Here is a 23,647-nt window from a genome sequence, read left to right as displayed (position 1 = left end):
ACCTGTCACTCTTTGATCCCTGTCCTATTTTATTTTCCCCTCATAATCCTTATTACACCTGACATTATACAATTTAATTATTTATGTATTTATTTTACTCCTCCCCACCCCCCACCATGAGAATGTGATCTTCATGGGGAGGCAGACTCTAATATATTTTTTATAGCTATATTACAAGTGCTTGGTTGAGTGCCTGACACACAATATTAAAGACAGAATGAACCAAAACGGTTCAGAGTTGGGTGTTGGGTGAGTGAAGAAAAGTGTTGTATAGAACCTTTCTTTCTTACTATTGTAACAACTTGCTTTGTTGGAGCTGGACTCAAACATAAAGTCTTTAATATAAGCATAAGCCTAGCACCTGACAAACTCTAAAATATCTATGCATGAGTGACTGACCACATAAATTAAGCGGTGACAAAAACAGTCAATGAACCTAATGCATTTAAATAATGATCACAGGATTAAGTAAACAAGGGAGCAGATATTAACTGGGTAAATAAGTGAGCAGGTATTAACTGGACAGCCAACTTGGAATCTTTATAGGCATTAGGAAGTGTTTTTGGTGGCCTCATTCCTAAATTCTCTAGTTTTCCCATTAGTTTGCAGTTCATATTTGTACCACTGGCATGATAAATTTTCTTGAGACTTTATGTTAAATCAGCACAGCATGCGCAATTTGAATTATTTGTTAAGCTATAGTTACTGTTTGGTTGGTATCTGTGGCTTTTACAGGAATTATCTACATAGTTCATTGGTCATCATTTATCATGAGTGTCCAGCTCAATATTATTTACTCCATTTCGAGAATATGGTGCTATCCGGTGCTTGCTTCAAGTCAATTAAATTTGGAGCACAGTTCTAGGAAATGTGGAAGTTCTTGAAAGAAAATGACATATTTGCTACCTTCAAAGAGCCTGTCAGTTCTGACATTAGTACAAATCGGGTCTCTTTCTGGGTATGACACTTAGTCTGTAGAGAATAGTGAGGTAATGTTTAGAGTTTGAATTTGTTAGTAAGGTACAAGTTAGGTCAGTACATTCTAGAACGTTTTAGTTGTGTGAAACAACAAATGAAGAAATTAAAGTTTTTTCTAATACCTATTAGAGCTAGAATGTCTGTTAGAGCTGGAATCCTAACAATTCTAACAGAAACAACTAATGTAGTGATTTTCAAACTTTTAAAAATCAGGATCACGTTTAAATGAAATTTTAAGCTGATGCATGAGTGCTTAAAGTTGTTAAAAGTGGAACTATGCCTGTATCCTGCTTAAACAGAACTTGACATCTCCAAGACCCACCTCCTGGGAATCTGTCACAAGACACAACAGCCTGACAGGTTTACGGGCACTTGCACTAATTCAGCTACAGTTTTCCCTCTGGCACCGTTAGACAGAGATTATTCATTTCCAGGGCAGCAGTGCAATTTGCTCCAGCACATAGAGATAAGACGAGGAAATGCAGTCGTCTTGGATGTAAGCGCTCTACTCCTCAGCTCACCAATCTCCTCTCATTATTTTGAACTATAACCAGCCTTCCTTAATTCATGGTCTCTCATCCCTGTATCTGTGATCCCGCCTGAAAAATTAGGAATCTATCTGTACCCAACACTTGCCCCAGATATGATTATATGTCCCCCAGATTTCTGTATACATGCACACACTCACACACACACACACAGTCTGATCCCATTCAAATTGGTGGTCACAACCCAAAGTAGACGTGCCCTTATCTGTTCTATCTACCAAGACAGTGTTGGCAGGGGCCTTGTGGATCTTGTTCACATTGTATCCCAAACACCCATCACACTGCTGTAACCGAGCAGGACCCTACTGTCGCTGGTGATCACCTGATATCCGCAGTGGTGTCTGTAACTGCTTAACTATGTAGTTCAATGGTTTAAAGGGATTTTCCCATGCTCTTGCTGACCAGGGTTAGGCTGGGAAGGAGGGAGGCTTGGGTGGTGCTGGTGCTGCATGCAGGGGTCATGCTCAGTGCCCTGCTTTTGTCCCAAGTGCCCTGCTCCTGACCCCAGTGCCCTCCTCTTGACCCCTTGTAATTTCCTTGTATCCTGTTGTTTGAGATGCAGGCCTCAGCCTGCAGCAGGAGGTCCCAGGCCTTAGCCTGCTTAAAAAGCTAAAAGCATTTATCAACCTGACTTTAAACTGCACAAGTTTTTCCTCAGAGCTCTTTTCCATGGAGCCCCTTCCTATGCATCCTTTGTTCTAGGTACAAGAATATTAACAGAGTCCCAAAGCTGGAGGTGAACTTCATACCCAGCAGAGGGAAGGGGGCCACTGCATCTGCAAAACCAAGAACAATTTGCAGCAACTTGTTACCCTGTATGTGATCTCTATGGAAACTAGCCCTGCCCCTTAAACTCATGAACTCTAACTATAAAACCCCTGCCTTCTCTCCCCAGTAGGCTTGCCATCTTAGAGGCATCAGCCCACTGTGACCTTCTTTGCCTGGCAAAGAAATAAAGCTGCCTTTTCTACTTCATCCAAAACTCCATCCTCGAGTCTCAATTTGGTAAGCAGGCTACGGAGGCCTTGGTTCAGCAACACTGCCTGCATTCATATATGCAAGCACTTATTTATTCAGTGCTTAGTTAACTACATGCATGCTTCCTCTGTACCTAACACTGTTCTTAACACAGAGAAACAACGCTGAGAGAATTTGTTCCTGCCTTCATGCATCTTACCATCCTACGTGTGGGTGGTACTCTATAGATAGTGTTTCAATGAACAGGAACAGCTTCCTCCTAGCAAACAAAGCAGCAGCCATGATTGGACAATAAACAAAGTTTTCAGAGCAGCTTTAGGTTCACAGCAAAACTGAGCAGAAAGCTCAAGAGTTCCAATACATGCCCCGTCCCTCCCACAACAGCCTTCCCCCCTCCATCAACAGCTGGGGTGGTGCATTTGTTGTAATTGAGCAGTCGGCACTGTCTCTTAGTTGCCACCCAAAGTCCACAGCTTACGTTAGGGTTCTCAGTGAGTACATTCTATGAGTTTGGACAAATGTCTAACGACATGTGTCTGCCATTTTAGTATCATACAGAGTAAATTCACTGCCCTCAAACTCTGGCTAGACTTCTAAAATTCTATTTCAGAACTGAAAGAAATTAGATTGAGCAGCATCTCTTTTCAGATTTTCTAGGTGGAGGGTATAGCTCAGTGGTAGAGTGCATGCCTAGCATGCCCGAGGTCCTGGGTTCAATCCCCAGAACTACCACTAAATAAGCTAATTACCACCCACCCCCACCCCCCAAAAAGACCCCACATTTCAGATTTTCTGATCCAAAGTTCTGGCTGAGATGCTATCTGGTTTTCTGAGGAACCCACCCATTCTGGCTGAAACATGCTTTCGGATCAGGTGACCTCACAAACGGGTAAAGGATCTAGCTTCTCATCCTCTCCTAGAAAAGTAGTTTCTGGAGAAGTTTCCCAAATGAGGCAGTACATGGAATGAAAAAAAAAAAATATCTCTGACTTTATCATCACTCAGCATGAATATCACTTTGACAGTCTTTTGTGTAACCTTTCTTTTTCTTCTGGAAAAGGAGCCTCCGTTGGCTGATTTCATTTTCAGAAACCCACATAATCTAGAGGGGCTTCTTCATAAATTAAGAATTGTCTGGCACGAACCCCTCTCCCGTCATGTCACGCTCATTAAGCTGAACGGACTTGCCAATCACGCTTGCCTTTGCACTTGACCGCTCACAGGTGGGCTATAGGCTCAGAACTTAGAGTCTCAGACACCAGAAAACAGGACCAGGTGAGCACAGGTCACCTGCCCCAGTGATTCCTGAGGCACCAAACACATATCGAAAGTCGTATTTCTAACTCCCTCAAATGTAGAGGAGGAAAGTTACCTACTTGCTTCGGGTCAAATAGTCTAAGAGTAGGGGCGACTGTTGTGCTAGAAAAACGGGATCTGGAACACGCATTCCAAATTTATTTCTGCTGCTCTGTGTTAGTGATGTATTTTCTGATGCACTGACTTTCATCAGTCAAAACCAACTAACCATAAACCAAGGTTTAATAGAATTTTGCATGAAGCTAATATTTCTGATTTAGCAGAACATTTTGTAGCAAAATGAGTTAAATTTTTCATATTGAGGGAACAGTTCTCTGAAAGCAGAAACACGATGTTTGTGTACCCAGGAATGTGTCCTTGTCCTCGAAATGTTCAAGGCGTTTTTTGATGACACTCCTCTTTCCTTTCTGAATTCTATGTGCAGGGCCGTGGATTTCTTCAAACTCTTATCATTTTCCTGCATCATTTAAGCTTAAGTATAAATCTAACCAACACAACTCTGCAACGACTGAAATCAGAAGGGAAGGAATGACTTCAGCAGGCGAAATCCCCAGGGACCCTTAAGCAAGTCAAGTAAAATGATTCCGTTGGAAGCTGGCCCTGGCGTGAGAACAGCCACCATCACCCCAGGGAGAACTGCATGGCATTTTTAGTAAGAAGATACGGTAAAACATCAGTTTCTTCCTTCAAAAAAATTATCACATTTAAATCCTTTGAGAATAGTGCAAGAGCTCACCACTGCTTCCATCTGATTATCAAATTCTAGGGAATTTTCCCTGAAATATACAGAAGCTGACAAATTCATTGAGCAATGGGCTACAGCATCTCTCAGGGTTTCACTTAAGTACCCGTAACAGATGGATGTCTAGACTGGTTTTGAACACCCCAGGGTCGAAATTCTAGTTTTAATTATGAAAATCATGTATATAATACATTAGTTTGCTTGCACACGATCTGCCTACTTTATACAGCGATAGTGAGGATAAAATGAGATGACATATGCAAAATATTAAACACAAAGGCTGGAGCATTATAGAGTCTAATACTATTTATTTGCATTTCCTTGTCTGTCTCCAAAAGTAAACAAAAAATAAATTCCAAAGACAGTAAGCTAACTGCATGTGCATTTTCTTCCAATAGACTGTAAGTAATTAGAGCGGAATCCTATGGTACTACTGGACTCTCCTTGCCTCGTTCAGTGCATTGCTGAAGAGTAGGAAAGAGTATGAAATGAAGGGAGAGGAAGGGTTGGGAGGGAGGGAAAGCGGCAGGAAGGGAGGGAGGGAGGGAGTGAGGGAGAGGGGAAAATAAACAGGAAGGGAGGGGGTAGGGGATAGCAGGCAGTCAGACAGGCTTCTATCTCACCATCATTCCCTGCCACTTTCAGTTCAGACATCCAGCTACTTAGCTTGGTTTACGAGACAGTTCTGGCTTGGCCCCGGCAACCTCCGGAACCTCTATAAATACAGTTCATGTTCAGATTCAGTCACACCCAATTAGGAGCATTTCTTCAAATACGCTCTTACAACAACAGCCCCGAGCTTTTGCAGGTTGCACTTCTAACTAGAACCTGTCTCCTCTTTATTTCTATCCCTTTTTATCAGCCTAGCTAACGTCTCACCTTTTAAAGCCCCAGGGAATGCATTTCATATAATTACAGTAAGTAAAAAATTTTTCATTCTTTTCCATTCCATCACTTCCTGTTTCAATAAGATGCTTTGTCATTTTTTTCCTTTTTCAAGTGCTCATACATGATAGCATATTTGCTTTCTCAGTATGCACCGCAAATATTTTTGTTTCCCACCCAATCCATTTTATTTACACCAAATCCACATATAAATTTCTTTATCCATGACTTGTGCAGTCTTCTTTCCCTGAATGTTATTTGTTCCCACGAACTCTTTCCCTGCTATGCATGCAGGAACCAGTGTGGCGCTCTCCTCCCTTAAGCATTTGATCTCTTTTTGCTAGAACTCTGGAATATTCTGTAAGAGTGCTTTTTTTTTTTTTTTTTTTAACTCCAGTCCTACTTAAAAGATAGTAGGATCCCAAAGCAACTCTTATTTATGTCACTTTGATAGGAAGTTATATTTTATATATGAACTTAATTTCCCAGAAATTTTGAGTTATTCTTACCTAGAAAAATGTTATGGAATAACTATTTTTTTTTCCTAAAGCTACTTTTAAAAAGATTATTTTTTTATTGAGGTATAGTTGATTTACAAATCTATGTTTCAGGTATACAACATAGTGATTCACAATTTTTAAAGATTATACTCCATTTATAGTTATTATAAAACATTGGCTATATTCCTTGTGATGCACTATATATCCTTGTGGCTTATTTATTTTATATAGTAGTTTGTACCTCTTAATATCCTACCCTTTATCTTGCCTCTTTCCCTTCCCTCTTCCCACTGATAACCACTAGTTTGTTTCTATATCTGTGTGTCTATTCCTTGTTTTGTCATGTTCACGAGTTTGTTGTCCTTTTCAGGTTCCACATACAAGTGATAACACATTATTTGTCTTTCTCTGTCTGACTTAATTCACGAGGCAGAATGCCCTCCAAGTGCATGACAATTATTTTAAAATGCTTTGAAAGAAAGAAAACTTCAATGACCAAAGAAACTCAAAACTATTTTCACAAATATGGTAGAATTATGGTCAACCCTCTCCTAAAGTAGCTTAAGAACTGAACCAGTCCTTATACAGGGTGGCCAAAGCGATTAATGTTTCTGGGAACTTGCTGATCATGGCACCATGTCAAAGGCTAATTCGTTCAGCCGAAAGTGATGGGATTGGACCTGCAGCTGTGCTCATGGGAATAGCTATTGACTCAGCAAATAAAGAGCAATAAGAATGTCCTAGTGAGCCAATTTAATTCCCATGTATATGTGTCTATAAAAACATGGTTTTCTGTGTCAGCAGTTAATGGGGTATTGAAGTGTTGTCTCCAAGTCCCTTTAAGCCTCATGATTTTGTGCTCAGTTTCTGTAGAATTATAATCCATGTAGCAGGAATCTCAGATTAAGTCGCTACCTTTGCACTGTCCAATGCCGGGGTTCAGGCATGGTTAGGTAAGTTGAGGAATAAATCTGCAAGAGTGTCTTAGTGACTGAGAAGCTTTCTGCAAATGAACGTAAACCATGTCCATTGCTGAACTTAAAGCATATCTGATCATGCCTGATGAACTGGTAAGTTGGCTCCAAAAAAAACCTAATTGTGAGAAAGAGATTAAGAAATACATAAAGAGAGTTGATTCCAAAGAAGAAGAAACCAGGGAAATGGTTTAGATCCAGTAACAAAGACTTTTGTCATCAGAGGAGAAGGAAGTCAGTACAGTGTCTTGGTCGATGCATGGCCTCATTCTAGGCTCAGCTTCAAGGACCTATAAATTCAAACAGAAAGACTTCTTTTGCTAAACACTGCAATGCTTTGTGATACCGCAACACTGTTTCACCAATGTAATAAAATTTCTTTAAAAATATTCAGAAGGGAAGAAGACTGCTCGCAAATCCTTGCATAGACCAAAGAGAGCTTCATTATGACTGAGGGCTCCTAGTGGACACTCAGAGGTCTCGGGTACCCAGGAAAGCAGCAGGAGAGACTCGCACAACCACTGTCGCTGTGTGGTGGTCAGCAGCCTCTGCGTTCTCAAGCCTGGCAATTGTTTGTTAGTGGAGCACCACACAGAGCATCTGCTGTCAGTGGAGCAGCATGGATGCTGTAAGTTAGGTCTTCCCCCTGACTTACTTTGGCTGGGTGTGAGGAGTTGGAAGGAGGGAAGGAGATGGTGCAATGCTCGGAGAAGAAACCTTTTGCAAAGATTGGATTTTTCTATATTGAGTAGGTCAAGGTCAGAGCCAGGATAATATAATAATTTACAGTAGGATAAACATTGTAATTTTTTTCTAAAATTGAGGGTTTTATTGGCTGCAAAAGTCCAACCATCCATTCATATAGACAAGGCTGTGGGGACATCCATTCAGAGGAAGAACTGGCAGAGTATCAGAGCTGCCCGAAGACCCACCTCTGCCCTTCTGGGCCTCCTGAGTCAGTAGCAAACAGTTCAGTTTTTGCACCCAGAAAGTTCTGACAAAGCTTAGAATAAACCGTTAATTGATACAACTCACATAGTACAATATAGTCATGGCCAAAAACACATTCCCTGTTCAATTTCTACCCTCAAACTATACCCAGCTACATTGTCAAATGCTTCTTATTAGAAACAATGTAGCAAATCCATACAAAACACAAGCACCTTCCACAATACAGGTTTAACTTCACAGGACATCACACATTTGCACAACATAAAATTCTTCTATAATTATATTTTCAGAGAGAAATTAATGACCACAAGAAAAATCTGACTCAAGTTAATCAAGGAAAGCAAAAGTCCAGAGTCTTTCCTATTCAATATGTTTTTCTTCCAATTTCCGACAAGAAGGCTCTCAGTCACACACAGTCTGGCTTCCTTCAGGAACAGGTTCGCCTTTTTCTATGGGAACAGGTGTAGCCCCTTCAACAACTTCAAATTTTAATGACTCCAATTTTAAGTCACACTCTTGTGTGACATGTCATCAAAGAGTCCAGCATCTACAGGACACATGAGATGATCTCAGCTATAGCCTTCGCTCATAAAATTTGGAAAAGACAAGATAATTTCAATCCTCCCACGTTGGTTATCCCCATACATAATATGATGTCACAGTGCAATTGTCAGCCCTGAATCATAGCAGAAAAAAATAGAATAGATTTGATTTCAGTCTTGCCAGAGTTCCCAAGAGTCTAGGCCAGTTTATTTTGAGTCCTTAAACCATGAACTTGAATTCAGTTATGAGAACACTTCCATTAAGGGGTTAATGATGACGTTGTTTCTCACGTTGATATATTTCTACATTTGGCAAAAATTACAGATTTGCCGGGAAGGCCTCGTCAGCCTCTGGGCTTGATTCGAAGCTCTCGTCTTTCACTTCATGTTCGTTTCCCATCTTTTCACTCCCACATCTCCTTTGAACCACACTCTTCTGGCATGATTGCGGCATGTGGATGCTCAGGGATGAGCATGCCGCCTGGGGGCACAACCCCCACTCCCCCTGGAGAGCTGGGTGCCCTACATTTAAGAAGAGTCAACATGCCAGGGTTCATTGCATCACACTCTCCACCACGTCAGTCTTCTGCTCTTTTTCTAGATTTCTTCGACCTCAGAAATATCTCAAGGAATTTTTAGCAGTGTGCCATTGGCTGCTGCTGCCTCTTCTTCTAGAATTCCTGGGGCCTAAGAATCCTGTGTCTTGGGGCGATCTTTCCCTCATCTTCACATTTGCCTCAGCAGGAGATTTGCCTTCAATATGTTATTGACCTGAAGCTGCTATTGATTTTTCCACTGTTTGTGCCTTTTTGTGGATTAAGAGAGGTTAAATATGGCCTCTCCGCGTGCACTCTGCCCAACTCTGCATTCCCAGAGCGTTAAGAGTCAGTAGAGTTTGAATCCCTTATGTTCCTTCCAAGCATCCCAAACACTGCTTCTGCGGTCTCTTATCTTGCAGGTTTCCGTTTGCCTTCAGTTCTGTTTCTCTCTGTTGTTCTAGTCTTTCAGCTTTTAAAATTTTACTCAAGTCTTAAATATTTCTCCTTCCTGTCTCTAAAGCAACAGCCATAGTATTAATGATAACAACCAACATTTACTGAGTATTTATGGGGGGTGGTTATATCCTATGCCAGGAGATTTAAAGGTAGGCATGTTTATTTCCCAGTTACCAAAAATGATTCTGAGGATTAATGTGGTTAAGATATATTCTCAAGTTTAGAAAATGGGTTAAACTAAAAAAGAGAGAGAGAGACAGAGGGAGAGAGAGAGAGGAAAGAGGTAAATGACCCATTATCCACATTTAAATAGAACACCTCTATCCCTAAAAAATGCCCAAAGTTCTTCATTTCACCAGCCAGTTAAATCGAATCTCCTCCAATAGAGAAGGGCAAATGAGAGGCTGGAGACAGTATCAGGAAGTATTTACTCCAGGGCTGGAGAAAGGGAGCATTTTCTTGTGGTTAAGGGTCCAAAGTCCCTAACTGAGTTGTGGTAGAGACTAAACGGTTTCATGTAAGTTACTCTCATTAATAAAATCAGTAAGTGTTGCTCCTTCCTCAAGTGTGTTACAAAACCCCCTTCCCTCTGTAGAGCTGAGGAAAGAGGGAATAACTGTTTTCTCCAATAATATCCAAATTCAGGACACTCAGCCAAGGGTGTGACTACTCGCGGCCATGGTGGAGGGAGAACTTGCTGATTCACTCGTGTCGTGTTTCTCTCTGTCTCACACATGGGGGAAGAGTGTCCGGATTAGTACTGAACTTGTGGGGATTATGTACTTCCTATGTTTTACGATACTGGTGCTTGATAATTTATTTATTCACAGTGCTATATGTAAACTTGAAGGATTTTTTTTCCTAAAAATAGCTTGACTTAAAAAAAAATTATAAATATAAAGCAGGTCATTGCAAATACGTTATACAATACTTAAACAGGGTAAAGAAAGTGAAAATCACTGGTTATTCTACTTCCGAAAGCCATTGCTGTCAATATTTTCATGGTAACCCTTCAGGGATTTTTCTGTTCCTATAAACACACATAAACTTAAAATGATAACGTGGGGGGTCCATTATGCAAATGCCCACTAATTTGTAAGAATGTATTTTTCTCCCTTAATAATACATCATTGGTGGAAGGGGATCAAGATGGCAGAGCAGAAAGACCCTGAGCTCAGCTTCCACCATGAACACATCAAAACTACAACTACATATATGGCAACGCTCATGAGAATGACCTGAAGATTGGCAGGTCATTCTACAACCAAAAGCTGTAAGGAAAGAACAACGTGGAGCCTGGTAGGAAGGGAAGGGAAGTGATTTCATTGGGATCCACACCTCTACTGGGTGACCCAGAAGAGACGGGGGATATCACAGGCTTGGGGATCCCCCCTAAGAAGTGAGGGATATGAGCCCCATGTTAGGCGTCCCAGCCTCAGGGTCCAGCACTGGGAAGATAAGCCCCCTTAACTAGTTTGAAAACTAGTGGGCTTACTGGAGGGCTGTAAGAAACTGAGCCTCCACTCTTGAAGCGCACATGCACGAACTAGCTTGTTCCCAGTTCCAGCCCAGGGGCAGCAGATTGAAGGCTGCCTGGTGCTCTGCTGGCCTGCCAGGACCGCCCCAGCACCCCCGACCCCACCCACACAAGCCTCCTGCTCCAGCCCATCCTGCTCTGACACGGCTCCCTGCTAAGGTAGAGACCACCATTGTTTGCAGCAGGGAAAAGCGGAGCCAGCTCAGAAGAGCTGTTCCAGCCCTCTGGGCCTCGGGCACAGCCCTGACCAAGGCAGAGGTCACCATCACCATCACCATCACCATCACCATCACATGCAGGCGCTTGAGGTAGAACCAGCTCAGAGGAGCAGCTCTAGCGCCTTGGGTCCCACACCCGCCCCCAGGGAAAGCAGAGACTGCCATGGCTACCAGGGAAGCCCAACTCCTTCCCTTCAGGGCTCCTGCTCCAGCCCCCGGGGACCCCAACCCCACCTTCTGACAGCGAGGCAACAGCCACTGAGCCTGGGAGAAGCCCCAACTTGCCTGTGGCTTTGGCTTTAGCCCCTCCCACTCCCAGGCTCACCTCCCACCAAGGCAGCAGCCACCAGCGCATGACGGAAGACACAGCGCATGCTCACGCAGATTCACTCTTCATCAAAGCCACGGGGCACTCAGCAACTGCATGGGGACACTCCCAAACAAGAACTCCAAACATGGACGAAGCCCACTGTGACAAATGGCAACAAAGACATGATTCCTTAATTGTGCACTCAATCAGTGTAGATTATTTGCAAATGAGTGCTAAGTTTACACCCTCATATGCCTTATTTCCAATAACTGATGCAATCTTTCTTTAAAACCAACTTCCTGTCACTCTCTCCAACAATGCTGGGGAGCAGGGGAAATATAATTTAGTTGAACCCAGTAACCTATATTGATCCAATAATTTAAAGTTTTTCTTTAGATATGGTCTTATTCAAGTAAATTCTCCATCTTCGAGGTCCTCTGTTCTTGCCCTGATATATCCAAGACTGTCTCAAGTTGCAAGATGTAAAGGGCTACATAACCCATGGTGACTGAGAGGACGGGAGGGACAGGTCTGCAAACAGGTCCTTAGATGCCCGGCTGGCATACTGTGCTGAAGTTTGTGACTGGAGAATTTGTTGCTTCCCTTTTGGTTTGATCAGAACCTGGAGGTCCTCCCCTCCTGACTCAGTCTTCCCTTCACGTGCGGTGCGGAGAGGTCCTATGTGTGGCTGCAGGCTTCTGTACTTGGTTGTTCTTGGCCATAGTAATTCAACCCCTGCCAGGCCTCTACGGTATCTCTGGCAGGTACCATAGCTGGACTCCCAACTAATCCTACATCCACACATCAGCTTCACTCTGAGGACATGTGGTACTTTCCTGGTCTTTTTCACAACACATAAGAGTTAAGAGTTCCATGAAGTAAGCCAGAAAGAGAAAGAAAAATACCATGATATCACTGATATGTGGAATCTAAAAAATAAATAAATAAATAAATAAATAAATAAATAAATAAATAAATAAATAACAACCAGACTTAGTTACAAAATAGAAACAGACTCACAGACATAGAAAACAAGCTTATAGTTACCAGTGGGGGAAGAGGATGGGATGGGATAAATTGGGAGTTTGAGATTTGCAGATACTAACTACTATATATAAAATAGATAAACAAGGTCCTACTGTACAGCATAGGGAACTATATTCAATATCTTGCAGTAACTTATGGTGAAAAAGAATATGAAAATGAATATATGTGTGTTCATGGATGACTGAAGCATTGTACTGTACCCCAGAAATTGACACAATGTTGTAAACTGACTATACTTCAACAAAAATATATATTAAAAAAAGAGTTAACAGTTGCATAGGAGTTTTGTCTAAGGCTCTCATTCTGCCTAAAGACTCCAAAAGGAGAGCAGAAGAGCTGCTCTCTGCAGTTATGTCCTTTTCAAGGTAGACTTGTTCAGACAGTTCTTGATCCAGGACTCGGTGCCAGCTGATCCATCTCTCCATCTTACCATGAATGGTTCCTGTTTGGTGTGGCACATACACATGTATACATATCAGGTATAACACAAACCTTATATTCCCAGCCTGTGTCAAAAATATTTTTGATTTTTCTTGGTGTTTTTCAATTTAAAAATTGACCTAGCTTAGTAGGGTATGTAGGAGAGACGATCTTAAGTCACAGCTCATAAAGCAGAATTGCCACCATCAAGTAACTACAAACAACATTTGATTGGGGCGGATGGGAAGGTTGAGACAAACAAACCTAACAGAGTTATATCCTCTGGCAGGTGAAGAGGTGTCGGGGTCAGCATGCCACTGTAAAAATGGTTTCCAGTACTCTTTTATCTTCTCAAGTCATTTGCAATTTTAGAGATGCCCAGTTTGTACTAAGGCGTAACGAGCCCCCTGAGATTTTAGCGTTGTCGGCCCAGTTTTAAAACGTGGTTAACTGAGCGGTTAATGTAGGGTGAGTTCTTGGGACTGCGTTAGGCCAATGCGTCTAATTAGGTTGCATGCCCACTGGGCACGGCCTGTGAGTGCCTTACTAAGGTTTTCTTAAAGGCTTAGCACCTTTTTTGTCTCAATGAATTTCTTTTGCACTAAATCTCACAAAATGGTATGCAAATCACCTCTTAAACATTATAAAAATAAAACCCCATAATTTATGGAACTAATACTTTCACTCAATTTGAAACCTGGCCTCTGATTTTACAAACGTACTTTGATACTGTTACATCACTTTTTTCCCAAAACAGTGAAGGGAAAAATCCACTGACTGATGTATATTTTAGGTAGTGTTAGGCTACTGGCATCCTGTAGGATTCTATAATTCTGTGTCTATATGAAGGAATTTTTAAAAATTATTCTGTATTATTTCCACCCAAGGTTTCTAGACTGATTTATTAGTTGTTCAGTTATTAAATCAGTAGCTCAAAACCTCATAAGTTTCCACTTTTTCTGATATTATCAGTGGCTTATGTAAACATTACTTTTGTATTTCACTGACAACTAACTTTTAAAACTTTATCAGAACCCACCTTTTTCTACTGTCCACAGCTATTTTATTACAGATGTACTCAGAGTTAAAATATCTTTCACGAGAAACTTGCTCATCATACATCCATACCACAGTATTTAGACTGTAAGATCCATGAAGGCACATCGAGGTCTTGTCCGTCTTTAGTTTACAACACAGAGTCTGGCACATGATAAGGACACAACCAAATATGAATGAATAAATACCTTATTGAAACCTCTTGGCAATAAGGGACACCCAATCATGTGTTCATGGGATACCACCTCAGGAAAGAGAAAGAACAGTGACTCTGGGAGACTCTGCTCACAAATACTCAGGGGACTCACGAGAACTTCATTCAGGGGGAGACTCATTCAAGATGGAAAGGTCCGTGTAGGCGGATATTTACAGGGAAAATAAGGGACAGAAAAAACTATGATAAATGATACCTAAAGAAAATAATCATCAAAATCCAGTCTTGGGAAACCATATAGAATAATGGAATTAAAAGTCAGGTTTCTTCAATAAAAAGATGGAGAGAGAGAGGAGAGAGAAAAAGAGAGAGAGATCTGGGGACTATAAGATACTTAAAAGACGTATCAAGTTATATAAGAATGCCTGTATTTCAGAAGTACTTAGAGATAAAATGATATGCTGTCTAAGATTTCTTTCAAAGTAATCCAACAGTAAAAGATGTAACTGGAGATCTATGTTTGCACCTGGGTAATAGGTACACATGGAAGTTTATTACACTATCTTACTTCTGTATATGTTTAATTTTTTCTAAAATTAGTAAGCTAAAAATGATACAATAGGAACAGAGCATTTCTCAGAGAAATTATTATTTTACTCTTAGATCTCTTAATTATTAAACAAGATATAAAATAACCATCCAGTTCAAGAACTTCAAAAAGAATAACAAAGCAAACTCAAGGAATATAAAAGTAAATTAAAAATTAAAGCAGATATTAAAAATTTCAGAATACAATGACTTCTATGTCATAAAAATTCTTCAGTGCAGTAACTGATTCCTAATTTCCTACGTGAGGGCATTTAAATCAAGCAGTCTTAAAATCTAGCTTAATAACAAAAATTCCTTCTAATGGAATTCAGTCGGAATAGCATCCTTTCTCTTCATCTAATTGCCGTAGAACATATAGACTTCTTATGAGTCGTGGTGTCACAGAATCGATAAAAGTGATGGAAGTGATTTCTTTTAAAACAGTATTAGAACGCTGGTCTGCTTCTGGGACCTCATAGGTATCATCCTAGGACGGTTGACTCTCCTCTGCCTTGAACTCTTGCTAATAATCCAAGTGATAACCCCAAATCACTAGCAACACGCCAAATTCTTCAAGGAGTTTTCCAGTCATGCTGCAAACAGCTGACTACGCTGCCTTCCCTCCTGTAGATCGCTGCCCCTCTGCCTCCTTCCCCGGTGCCTCCCTTCGCTACTTCTACACGGGGCACAAATGTCGGCAAGGCAAGCTTTCCATATGATAATTTCTCCTACTCAGTCAAGATAGATTCCAAAATCCAAATCATTAAATAAACATCGGAGATGGTAGACTCTCTTCCATTAATAAGGGACACTGGTATTCAGCTGGTTAAGTCTCTGATGTTGAAAGTCACTTTATAACACACTCCATAAGTAAATAATAAATATCTAGCCACAGTTTATGATATACATTTCCAATATGAAATATCACTTTTTCTGTAAAATGTTCTCCATAAACTGAATTGGAATAGCTCATGTAGGCATTATTTTATGTATCTATGGAGCTATCTAATTATTTTTGCTTAAGAATCTATGCAATATTGGGAAAATACTTTCGTTTCTGTGAGGCTGAATTTCTTCATAGATAACATTAAATAGTAACACTAATTTATATTGATGTTGTACAAATTAAATAACAATGTATGTGTTCAACATAGTGCCTGACTCATGATACATACATTGTATGCCTTAGAATTCTCTGAACAAATTCAAAAGGACAAACATTTAAACACTAAACATACATTCCTTATGAGTTGTATATTATTATGCGATTCCAGTGTCAATACTAAGATATTTGGGCAATAACTCTTGTGTATTTCAGTCATGACATTCTTTCCACTCACCATTTAGAAGAAATTTTTAGAGAAAATCATTTATAAAGAAATACAATTCGTATTTTTTCTCACAACTTGATGACAAAGAAATTGTGAACGACATGCTCCTAATAGAAAAAAAAAAGTCATGAAAAGAAAATTAAAATGAAACTATTCCTGGTGGCTTATTCATGAGCTGTTGATTATGCTGATTTAATCACACACAGTTACAAGATTTTAGAACTGAAAAAAAAAAGTTGAAGATATCAAGTACGATCCTGAGCAGCTCATCTTCTATACTTGGGGGTGTTACTCATCTCTTTAAGGAGAATATAAATCCCAATAAATCAAAAACAAATATATTCTTCCCATGCTAAATCATTTAGGGACATATATTTGGCAAAAGTTTTTAAAAATTTAGGGAGAAATCTTTTGCTTTCTCTATCCCTTTAATTCCTTTAATGGAATAGGGTAAGTGTGGAAGGGTGGGGCAAGGAAAGATAGAAACAATGGTATAATTTTGGTTTATTATAAGGCCTAAATTAATATTATTTCTGTTCTCCACTGTATCAAACAGAAAAGGGAAAGAAAGCACTTATTTTCAAATATTAAGTTGAAGAAAAATAAACCTACTAGAATTCATCTTTGATCATACGGCTGCTAAATCAATCTCATTTTCTACTGATTTATTTTGCTTCCTTCAGGGAAATCTAAATATTGAAATCTTGCCTAAACAGATAAAGATTATTTTTAGCCTTTTTCAATTTTAGATTAGATCTTAAATTTGGTGGTTTTTTCAATTCCAGAAAATGTTTGAGTTCTAGGTGCACAAGAGGTACCTCCAAAAGAGTTCTTTGTCAGATCAAAATTCACGATTTTTTTTCATGTGTTACGTAAGACAGCAGTCAAAGGTCACCCAAATCTGGTCCCTTCCAATAGCTTTCTCCCCCTTCCTCCTTTTGATCAGCACTTATCCCTTCCGATTCCATCAAAATACATCTACATAGTATACAGACTAATAAGACCCCTTTATTTGATCATTTCTGTGATTCTTTACCCACTTAAGACTTATTTTTCCATAACTTTCTGCTATTGGGAGAGACTGTTCAAACATTTTGGCTATTTAAGGTCTATGCAAACCCAGGATCCATCTCAAATCCATCTTCTGCCAAGAAACCATATTTAATTTCTCTATTTGTAATTACTATCTCTCCAATTTAATTACTTATGAGACCCCGAACCTTGGTTAAATTAAATTTTCTGACTTTCATCCTGCTCCAAGCATCTGAACTTGGTTAGAAGACAGCAATGTTGATCAGTATAATTTTAAATTCATCTGTACTGACTTTAAGTTACAAGCAATTCAACCACATTCCTCAGTTAGCTTTCTAAGTCTCATAGGTAAAGGTTTCACGTTTCCTCCTCTCTCTCAAAACTCCGATGCCTCTATCCTTCTCTCATTTGATTTCCTGAATTCTTAGGTCATTGGGAAAACATGGGTAACGCATGCTCTTCCTGCCAGATTTACCAATTTACTTGCATCTGTATTCATATAACCAGTCTATGACAATAGCTAACTAATGGTGCCACTGTCTCTGAACAAACTCTTCCTTTGTGCACAAAATTCATTCCTCTCACTCACTCTAGGGTATTACTCCTGCAGTCAGTCCGTTCTCTCCTGCATTGCCATTTTTATCCTCTTTTATTACATAATTCTATCAGCATAAAAACAGTTCCAATATCTCTCATATTAAGAAAAAGCCTTTCTTCACCTCACATCCCCTTCCAGCTACTATTCTAATTTTCTGTCCCTCTTTACAGCAGAATTCCACAAGAGTTATCCATCCTCCTACCCTCCGTTTGTCCTTTTATTCTCTCTTGAATCCAAGAGAGTCATCAGGAAATTGGTTGGCTTTACCTTCAAAAGATATCCGAATGTTGGCAACGTTCCCCCATCTTCACCTCGTCTAGAGAAGCATCATTTCTCACCTGAACTAGTGCGTCAGCCTCCCAACTGGACTTCCTGCTTCCTTCACCGTCCCCACCCGTGCATTCTGAGTGGTACTTTTAAAACATAAATTAGTTAGCTCATGACACTCTTCTGCCCAAAACCCACTGGGGTTTTGCATCAAGCTCAGAATACAATTCAAATCTGCAGCACGCTTTGCAAAGCTCCCATGATCCTGCGCTCCACTAACTCTATGATGTCATCCACTGCTAATTTCTCATTCTGACCTCACCTCATCTCAGTTATTCTGCTCCAGCCCCCGTGTCCTACATGGAGACCCTCAAGCATGTCGAGCACACTCTGCCTCAGAACTTGGCACTCGCTGTCCCCTTGTCTGAGGAGGTCCTCCCCCTCATACCCACATGCTGCCCCTCACTTCCTTTAGTCTCTGCTCAAATGCCACTTCCTTATCTGAGAGGCCTCACCTAATCACGCGATATTATGCCTCTCTCCCCCTCACTCTGCCTTATTTCCCTGCATAGCTTTTATCACTACCTAAATATCACATGGGTGTTTGTTTATCAACAGCTTTCCTTGCTAGAACATAATCTACATGAGAGATTTTTTTTCACTTCTCTCCGTCCAGCATCCAGAACTGTATCTTTCAGGTAACTGCTCTCAATAAATATTTGTTGGCTCAATGATAATATCACATGTTTGATCTTCCATTATGTCATTTACTAGAACTTATTTGCATTATGTGCCTAACACATATGCATCTTCTGGTCCATATATATATTTTCTTCAGAGCAACCGGTAATGCTAACAATACACTTGCATTTTGCACACATTATCTGTTTTAACTCTGATAACAAATCTGAGATAAGGGTTATATTATTCTCATTTTATAGATACGGAAACAAATCCAAAGAGATCAAAACTGTTGCACACGGTTATCATTCACAAACCTCATTCCTGACCTCCCAAACTGAAAGCTTTCCCTATAACTTTACGTTTGAATTTGCATTTCTAACATTTAGTCCAAACTATGCTATTTATTGGAAATTTAATTAAATTACATAACAAATGAATTAAATGCAAGTATCACTTATATACACCTTTGAAACTTGGATCTATAGAAATGGCAGTTGAATTAACTACTTCTCAAGACCTGTTTTCCCATTTGCCTTCATTTTCCTCCATGCTCATTAATGAAAGCGTGCTTAAGTACCAGGAGACAACAGAGCTGCCTAAACCACTGGGCACGAATAGCTGGAAAAACACACTGTTTCAGCTCAGTGAGACACTGAAATTTCTATTTTTAGAAATACTTTTGGAGAGAGTGAGGCTCGATGAAGTATATGAAAACCTAAACTGTCATGTTTTATTTATTGACCTAAATTGTTTAAATAACCCAATCTTTATACTTTTCAGATTTAATTATTTTTATGCCATTAATTTTCTATGATTTTCTAATCATGCTCCCATATTCCCTCCCCGAGGCCTTTATATTTCTAATTCTTACAGATACAATATAGGCTGGAACAAACTGATGAGAAAAAAAGAAAAAAGTAGAAATTTGCCTGACGACATCCTTTCTGTCATTTTCTAGCTGTGCTTCCCTTGCTCCCAAATTAGCTGCAGTTCCGGAAGGAATGCTGCTATGGCTCCAGAGTGAGTGTGTGAAGGTCCAGGCCTGTGAAAGACGCTGGACTTTCCACAGAGAATCTCCCCTGCCTGCTGCCCCTCCCCGTCTTGTTCACCCCCCACCAGGGCGCGATGTCTATTTCCGCGATGCCTGGAAGTCACCCTGGGTGTCTCTTTTCCCTCTCTACGCTTTCTGTCCTGCATCAAATCCATCACTGAATCCTGTTGACTTTATGCTCCAAGAGCTCTCTAATCTCTGAACTTCTCTCCCTCTTGATTGTCACAGCCCTGGTCCAAGCCTCTGGCTTATGGCAATAGCTTTCATGCACGTCTTCCAGCTTTCAAACTCTTTTTGATGAACAGCCACTGTGATTTATTTTAAACACGAATCAATTCACATCTGTGTAAAACCCTTCAATGTCTTCCCATTGCGGTTAGGAAACAAGTCAACTCCTTTCCATAAACTTCAGTGTTCTTTATGATTTAGCCCAGCTAATGCCACTGTCTCAGTACCTACCGTCCTATGCAGGTAACTCCAGTGGGACGTTTTCAGACAGTCTCCCCTCCACCTGGGGTGCTCTTCCCCAGATTCTGCAAGGCTGGATGCTTCTTGCTTTTGGGTCTCCGTTTAAAGGACTTTTCTTCAGAGAGGCTCTCCCTGACCACCCAAAGTCAAGCCATTGTTCTCATCGCATTCCATGTCAAACAACTTGGTTCAGTCTCTCTGTAATACGTTTTGCATTCACAGTGACATGTTTACTTGTTGATTGTATGTGTCTCTCATTAGACTGTAGACTTCAAGGGAACGGAGTCAGTATCTCTACTGGTCTCCAGGACCTCACACAGTGCCAAGCATGTGGTAGTTACTCAGTAAATAATTGATGAGGGAATGAATGAGTGAACGAATAAATGAAAACTGAATGAATTTTTTGATTAATTTAGTAAACTAAAATTATTTGGTTCAGATTATCTTCCAAGATGTTCAAGCCAAATAAGCTTAATTATAGACAAAATAAAAACATACCTAGTCATATTTTCACAATAGTGTTTTGCATTTTAATAGTATAAGAGTAAATTTGTCTTTGTGGAAACATCCATTTTATCAACAAAACATTAATTATCAGACAAACTATAAACACGGGACTTAATTAAAATGAAGGCATATCTGACTGAGCACTGCAGGTGCCTTGTTCTCACAAAGTCCCTCACGAAAGCGTCTCCTGGTGTTTATGCCTCTTATCCCTCTTCCCGGGGCCAAGATTTATTTATGTTGTAGTTTTGCTCTGGGACAAGGACACAGCACTGCTCACTTTCATTGCCTCAAACTCTGCCTCATTCAAATCAACTTATGCAAATAGGCGTCTGAGAGCAGGCTTCTTTGTCTCTACCAACTCAACAGATGTATGTGTATCTTTGTTTAGGGTCAATACATATCACGTGTACAAGCACATGGCATGAAAAATATTTTTTTTAATTTTAAAGGAAAATCCTTAATGTCAAAACTTAAGCTAAAAGCGCAGAATATAAAATAATGTAGGATAGAAATTATAGGAAATTTGGCTATAGATATCATATGTAAAGTTATGTTATAATTCAAAAAAATTCATTACAGTAGAGATGAGAATACATTGCCATATCAACTACTGACTTTTTCAAAATACTGGACTGAATTCTGGGACAAACGTGTGGAAAATAATAGCAATTAAACATTCTGAACCCTTAATTTTTGGAAGCACTTTATGTACATCAGGTAATTTATGCCCCACAAAAATTCAGTGAGGTAGGGAGTAGTAGGAGGTAGGAGGTAAATAAATACTAAGTAACTTGTACAAAGTCACACAGCTAGAAGGTGGCACGGATAAGACTTGAATCTACTGGTAAATATTGCTTTGTTCTCTACATCTGGGGGTGGTTTCTTTTTCGTTATATTCATCAGTTTGTCTTGTTTATTTCGACTCAAGTCATTTCTGCTGCTTACATTTTCTTGATCAGAACCAGTCATATGACCTGCATGCAAATCCAAGAGAAGTTGGGAAATGCTGTTTTCCTGTGGGCCCATAAAATGAGAATAATACAACAAACAAAAAGCACTATATCTGCTCCAGATGCAGGATTTCTTTCCGTCAGAGGTCAGACATGATTGAGAAGGGTCATTCACAATCTTCCTACTAGCACAGGCTCATGCATTCAGCACAAAATGAGAATGAACAGGATTTGCAATAACAAAGACGTGCTTTGTAAGCACTTGTATTTTTTAAAAAATAACTCAAATGTTATTCTAACAGTAAAACTAAGTTGGGTACAAATACTGACATACAAAAGAACAGAGCTTTGTTTAATCATACCTGGAAAGATGCAACCTAAGTCTAGCCGAGGATCAGCTTCTTCTCTGTGTGTGTAAATTATCCAGAACGAAAGGGGGAGATTCTGAAGCTTTGTCAGGGGACTTGGAAAAGAAGCATTCGACATCTCCCTAGGCAAAGCCCTAACAAGATTTAAACTGTTTGCTTCCAGGAAACATGCTGTATGTGATGTTATTAGGCTGAAGTAACCAAGAGCAGAGAAAACAATAAAAAATAATACAGTTTTTCACTGTGTACCTTTTGAAAATTAGGCAAAGAGGATTCACTCAAGGACAGACTAGCTATATAAAACATGACACGTGGACCCAGTTAGGGGGCACTTGCATGTTTAGATTCCTCAGTCTCTGTTTACAGAAAGCTGGGCAGAGGAAGGTTGACTTGCTTCATCTCTCTCGTAAAGGGAAGGGTGATAGGCAGATGTTGGCCCCCTGTCCTACCACGTGCAGGGGTGTCAGGAATGAGTAGACTGAGTATCAAGGATGACAGAATATCACAATTTTCTACACAAAATTTGAAAAAAATTTACTTTGGGATTTTTAGCATAGGATGGTAATGGATGGATTTTGGTGCAAATTATAATGTGTTATAATTTAAAGCCACCTCTATATTCTAGAAGGCACTCCAGGTTCAAAGGAAATTCCAACAGCAAATAAAAATAGTGTAAACGTTCTTTGGGATTACATTTTTGTGACTTCGTTGTTTGGTGGAAACTTCTGATGTGAGAAGCCAAATTATTCACTGAGGATAGACAGTGACAGGTGGAATCTACAAGAGGTAGACTATTTCAAGTAGGGTTTCAAGGTTAGAACAGAGAGGGTAGCAACCTATACGCGTAAGAAAGCAAGCTAGGTTTTCTGTCTTAAAAAAAATAACAACAACAACAAAAACCAAACAGAAACCATACAATCAGTGAAGCCCCTGCTGTAGACAATGAGGGACCTTTAAACAGCAGGAGAAAACTTCACGACTGCCTTCAGGGGACAAAGATATCACATGATGAGCACTGGTATTTGTCAGTGCTGAGAACCCCATGAGCAGACGGAGGACTGGAGACTAACCTGCAATAATCAGAGATATAAACTAAGGTTGAGTGAAGTACTAAATTGATGGTTTTCATTTTCATATTACAGAATTTTGGAGAAACAGGGTTTCTGTAAATACTGGGTTAGATAGGAAAATAGCAAGAGAAAAGTGAGGCTGGAGTTGAAGCTTAAGTGAAGGGAAGAAAGGATATGGAACAGAAGAGGGCAGAGCACCCCGAGACAGGGACTGGTGTGAACTAAGGACACGGAAAGAAGATGACAGAACTTGAGAGTCAGCATCAGGGTGGAGTGGGAAGTTGCTTGAGGGAACTTAAGGAGGACCAGATAGTGACCAAAAATTATGGAATTGGTATGTTTAGCAGAGAACTCATTGAAAGTCATTTTTTAAAAAGTGTGATGTGATAATTTTGGTCACTGTCTTCTAAAGAATATTCTGGAAAGACGAAAAAAGATGAGTAGGAAGATGAGACGTGAAGTCAGGGAGACCACTGACTGCTAATTCAAGCATGAGATGATACGGGGCCAGGAACACTCGATGTTCTACAAAGAGCAACAGATGGTCGTCCTTGACTACTAAAATTAACCCACCCACGATG

General features: G+C 40.0%; 1 long non-coding RNA gene across 1 annotated transcript in view; it reads left to right on the top strand.

Moving 5' to 3' along the window:
* The window catches only part of LOC123615506 (uncharacterized), an 88,152-nt gene extending 83,234 nt beyond the window's left edge, over positions 1-4,918 (top strand). The window contains exons 3-4 of the long non-coding RNA XR_006723120.2: positions 2,422-2,531; positions 4,246-4,918. This is a non-coding gene — a long non-coding RNA (uncharacterized LOC123615506). The remainder of the gene's footprint in view (positions 1-2,421; positions 2,532-4,245) is intronic.
* Positions 4,919-23,647: the final 18,729 nt, after the last annotated feature.

The sequence above is a fragment of the Camelus bactrianus genome, chromosome 9 (genome assembly GCF_048773025.1).
Source record: "Camelus bactrianus isolate YW-2024 breed Bactrian camel chromosome 9, ASM4877302v1, whole genome shotgun sequence".
Taxonomy (NCBI): Eukaryota; Metazoa; Chordata; class Mammalia; order Artiodactyla; family Camelidae; genus Camelus; species Camelus bactrianus.
This window is presented reverse-complemented; position numbering and strand designations above follow the sequence as displayed.